The sequence below is a fragment of the Phyllobates terribilis genome, unplaced genomic scaffold (assembly GCF_046119375.1).
Source record: "Phyllobates terribilis strain yellow unplaced genomic scaffold, ASM4611937v1 Scaffold_4__5_contigs__length_816908805, whole genome shotgun sequence".
Classification (NCBI taxonomy): Eukaryota; Metazoa; Chordata; class Amphibia; order Anura; family Dendrobatidae; genus Phyllobates; species Phyllobates terribilis.
Genome location: NW_027362764.1, coordinates 677821777 through 677827776, shown reverse-complemented (window position 1 = coordinate 677827776; position 6000 = coordinate 677821777).

The window sequence follows — 6000 nt, the reverse complement described above, 5'->3', positions numbered from 1 at the left end:
GAAGTATAAAGTAAGAATAAAATTTTAAAAATGAAAAATAAAATTAAGAGTAAAAATAAGAATAAAAATAAAAATAAGGCCTTTAAATTTGAATGACAAATGCAGAGTAATTATATTCTCCATAAAAAATACCCTTTTATCTCCATTATCTGGATGATTTCATATTTGTCATAACCTTGTACCACCAAAAAATATTAAATTATGCAACTTTGCATGTAATACCCTTCTTAATTATACCATAGTACCTTATTATTATTTCTTCTTTATTAAAATGTGTGGAAAATAAGTATTGATCAAAAGTGATTATGTAATCAGGATCAAAAACACATTTTCCATCTTAATACCAAAAATATTATTTTATAAAATTTATGTATATATCAGAACCAAATTAAAAATAATTATTCTTCTAGAAATATTGTGCATAAATTTCATATCGATGAGTAGCATGGATTTGACTAAAGAGAGGTGTGTACCTATTTAGGTAACCATTAAAAATAATATTATAGTTATTCAAGAATATTATCATGTGGAAAATTATTCTAAATATAAATTTGCTTTGTAAACCATTTTGATGTGTGGTTGCCCTTATCCACTATTAGTTAAATCAAGAAATAATAATTATTAAAGAAATATAGAAATATATATATGTAGATACAGTAATACCTAATTATGTATTATAATTTCCTCAGAATTAAATATAGTTTTGTACCTTCACATAAAGAAACATTTTTTTTTCAAACATACAAACATACGAGGCCTCTGTCACATCAATCACACTTAGCAGCTGCTGATTTACTCATCTGTCACCTTCACTCTGACATTCACAGATCTGTTCAACTCAAACATTCCACATATGAAGTTTTAGATATATATATATATATATTTAACCCAAAATTGTTGTATCCCAATTTATTAATGCGCATTGCCATATCAATTGAATATCTTTATATTTCTTTGAATATTCCCCAAGTACATATTATATAATATGAGAGTAAGTCACTGGAATTTCAGACACTTGAAAAAACTCTTGTCTTAGATTCTTTTTTCACTGGCTGCCCGGTCTTAAGTTACATCAGTTGAAAATAGAATGAATGGGATCCTATACTATTAGCTCAAAGTTCAAAGGCCGCAGCTGTCACACGTCATGCTGTAAAGCTACTTTAATTTGCACGAACACTTCATGCACAGAAAATATTAGCAACACAAAAGAATTAATAAGTATTACATATATATTATAGTTCAACTAGATATATTGTTATTATTTTAAAATGTTATACACATAAAATCATGCAATTTTTTCACTTCCTGTGTGAATAAAGAAATAAATCCATTTTAGAGTTCTTTGATCAAATCCTGCTTTGGAATGAAAACATATATTGGTTGGTTCGAATGTAATTCAAAATATTGCTACTTAAATTTATATATATGAAGTTCTAATTTATTAATTAATATATATATATTTTATAAACGTATATATAAATACAATTATACGCAATCTCTACTTAGACAAGTGTGTATATATATATATATATATATATATATATATATATATATGAACTATTAGAAACTATGTAACTACAATTTTACTGTATAAGATTATAAATAAATATTGAGACAATGTATTACATTTTGATACAACATTATAATTACAGTTTTTCCTTAGCCACTCCCTAAACCAAATCTTCTGTCTCTCTCAAATATCTCCAGGAACGCCCTATTTAGGAAAGACATTTTTCTATCCTTCAAAACCTCAGAGAACTGCCTGTTCTTCTGTCCACATTCCATGACGTCACTGTGAGTTGGTCGTCTCACCTGTCTCTGTCCATCAGTTTCAGCCATTTTCCTTTTTAGAGAATCACAGTTTTGACTGAGAATTAACTCATTCTGTGGAGAGATGGATCTTTGCACTGGCTGATATGGCTTATAACATATATGAAATCTTCTGCGTATTTGATACAGTTCACTATGGGGATGACTCAGTCTAGGAGAGTTTGATATTGGCTTTTGGTAAGATTTTACCTTTCCTGGTTTTATAAATTTAGCTTGATTTATTTTCTTTTCACGATTCTCATGTTTTCTAACAAAATCCAGCATCTGCGCACATTCAAATAATGAATTTTTTTGTGATGCCATAACTTGGGAAACTGAATTTAGGAATTTGAATTTTTGTACAAAAGTTTTTATCATATGTTGTACTTTTCCATTTTTGATGAGAGCTTTGTACAACCGCTCAAATATGGACATGAATGTATATGTACATTCCTTCCTACCAATCCTTAGTTTCTGCAGATCTTCTATGTTGGGAAAATCCTTTGTGACACAATGAATCAAATATCTTAATCTGTCCGAATCATTTTCCCATCCATTAGGAGAGTCATTTTCACAGGGCATTAGATGTAAACGTCTGGACAATGTCACAGGAATCCATATTTTAAATAATTGATTCCTCTCCTCATTTGATAAATCAAACTTATCAGAGAAGCTCTCAAATGTCTCTGAATTTCTACAGGCATGGATTTTGACATCATATTTTGGCATGATTTTGTATAATTTCAGCAAATTTTTCCTCATTTTAATTTGGAGTTGAGCCTGGGTAATTCCAGAATTCTCTGATATTTTTAGTGGCTCTTGTACGTCCGTTCCTCCTACGTCACTCACGTCTCCTCCCACATCACCTAGTATGTCGGTTTCTCGTATGTCAGTCATGTCTCCTCCCATGTCAGGTTTCTGTATGTCCGTCTCTTGGTCAGACCCAAGGTCACCTTCAGTTACAGACACGTGTCTTACTTCTTGTTCATTTTCCACATTACAGTCAGAATCAGTATCACCGTCTGACACTTCTACACTATTTTCCTGCTTAGAAATCTCTAACACAAGACTATGAAAAAAATCTACCAAATGTAGAATATTTCTCAATTTCTGTTTGTCTCTATTTACCAATTTAGAAGTTAACTGTAAATTCTGCAATTCACATTCTTTGTATAAACTGAGCCACAAAACTTCTATGTCATCTCCTACATTAACTTTGAAATTAATATTGCTTTGTTTAGCAAAAGAAGAAATTATATCCATATTTTGCTTACCTTAAGATTCCTTGGCTTCTCTTTATCAGCACGTCCTGTCTTCAGTTCGTCTGATTCTTTTCCTGTGTGATTCTGTTCCTTGTTAGTACCTCTGCTTCCTGTCTTTCCTCAGTCTGTAGGTCCTTTCTGCTTCTCGTGACAAACTAGTGAATTTACTGACACGTGAACAACAGCTGTTCAGCTCGTTAGGACTCCCCCCTTGTTAACGGAAGAAATTCACTTACTTAATTTAAAAAACAAAAAAACAGGACTGGCTGGCTCACCATTGTAAAATAATACTCTTCCTGTATTATTTTTTTCTACTGAGGACTTCTCAAAGTATCAATATCACGATATTCTTATAAAAAATGTATCTATTTATTCTTGGATTGTCCATTAAAAAGAATCAGATTGCAGCAGGTACATACAATAATTAGTTATAAAGTAATTGTCCATTTGTCCATAATTAGCTTAATTGTTGAGATTCACCCATCTTTCCTTGGATCCTGGCTGGTAAATCATGTCTTTGTCCAGCATGTGTCCAGGCCTACATGTCATCTGCTTCTCAGCATGAAGATTCTGTGTCTTGTGGGGTGGGCAGAGCAAGAGAGCCCCCCCTTTCTGTACCATGGGCTTTTATAGCCAGTCGTATGGACACCTGTACTACATATGGTAGTGAACCAAAAATACACACACAAATAGCGCATGTCAACTAGACACGATGGCTGAGGCATAGAACTCAGAAAAATGATTATCGATTAACATTCCAAATGAATTTCCATAATTAACCATTTAACATTTCCCCCTTTTTTGAGAATAAAAGGACTTTAACTGAAAAATCTCAAAAGAAGATACATTCATCAATCATTTTTTCTTTCCTTCTTCCTTGGCAATATCATTAAATTTCCATAATAATAATAATAATAGTAATAATAGTATCAATATTGGATTATTGTTATATAATGATGTGAATTCATGTTATGGTAAGCCGTGACTAATATTCATTTAATATGTATAATTATACTTCCCTATATCTAAATTGAAGCAATCGCGGGTTCAATTGTCATCATCTGATGTCATCGGGTCGTCGTCTCGTCTTCTTCTTGGTTCTTTTATAACACAGTCTTTAGATGAAAACTCCTTTGAAATAAATTACAGCATGTAGATATTGTACAGTCCATAATTGTGTTCATTATTGTTCAGTCCATAAACTGTACTCTTTATTAGAAAGATCATGTGTGTCAGTTGATAAGAAAACAAAGTCCATGGATCAAATGTAGCTTTAATATGTGTGCAGTGTCACCTGGACTTACGTTGGATCGTCTTTGGAATCTTCCGTGTGTCCGCACTGGTCTCGTGTCACTTTTGGAACAGATCTGACGCCTTTGGTCAGTAAAGCAAGGGTTAACTTGACACTTTCCTGCTTTATATAGCACCATAACCAGTACTCAGTCCTTTATATACAGGACACATGTGCCAGGTATTACCTGTTCACCAGCTTTCATTGAAGCGTTGCAGGTGATAAGAAACCACTGGAACGTGATGAAACTTAAACACAACACAGTACATATAGGATCATCGTCCTCTGCCGTCCTGGTGATCAGTGGTGTGAATTGTATTGTATGTAATGGACACAGTCTATTATAACACTCAGCATTCACACCTGTTACCTTCTGAGACGTCCGGATATCAGTTTCTTTTTCTTGTAACTTTTGAGAATCTCTTTGATTTATAAAAATTAAAAGTCTTTATTAAGATAGAATTCATAATTGCGATGTCTTGATTGAAGTCTTCATTCCCTAATCTGATACCAAATCTGGCAGTTTTTCCTAACCTATAATATCACAGCGTACCATAGCAATCAGTAATATCCATCTAATTATTATCAAAATATTAAAATAAATTATGTTTGGAATAATAAACAATAATAGATAATAATTCATTATCAATCAAGTTCTCCATATGATAGAACATTTTTATGTCATAGGTGTAATTACATTTTCCAACCCATAGGTTTCAGTGTATTTTTAAAAAACAAGTTTTTATATCTTTATTAAACCAATAATATCAAAGAATGTATACTCCTGAACCAAAATGAATAAATATATGAATGTATGAATGAATGAATGAATGAATAAATGAATGAATGAATTGTTGTGTTTACTCAGAACATGTAAACATTTTTTTCCTTAGCAATATATATTTAATGAAGCAATACTCTTGTATTAGACATTACTTTATTAAATATTAATGTGTTTTCTCAATTGAGATATTGAACTCAAATAAAATCAAATGAGAATTAAAAAATGAAAAAATAGAAAAATAAGAAGTATAAAGTAAGAATAAAATTTTAAAAATGAAAAATAAAATTAAGAGTAAAAATAAGAATAAAAATAAAAATAAGGCCTTTAAATTTTAATGACAAATGCAGAGTAATTATATTCTCCATAAAAAATACCCTTATATCTCCATTATCTGGATGATTTCATATTTGTCCTAACCTTGTACCACCAAAAAATATTAAATTATGCAACTTTGCATGTAATACCCTTCTTAATTATACCATAGTACCTTATTATTATTTCTTCTTTATTAAAATGTGTGGAAAATAAGTATTGATCAAAATTGATTATGTAATCAGGATCAAAAACACATTTTCCCCCTTAATACCAAAAATATTATTTTATAAAATTTATGTATATATCAGAACCAAATTAAAAATAATTATTCTTCTAGAAATATTGTGCATAAATTTCATATCGATGAGTAGCATGGATTTGACTAAAGAGAGGTGTGTACCTATTTAGGTAACCATTAAAAATAATATTATAGTTATTCAAGAATATTATCATGTGGAAAATTATTCTAAATATAAATTTGCTTTGTAAACCATTTTGATGTGTGGTTGCCCTTATCCACTATTAGTTAAATCAAGAAA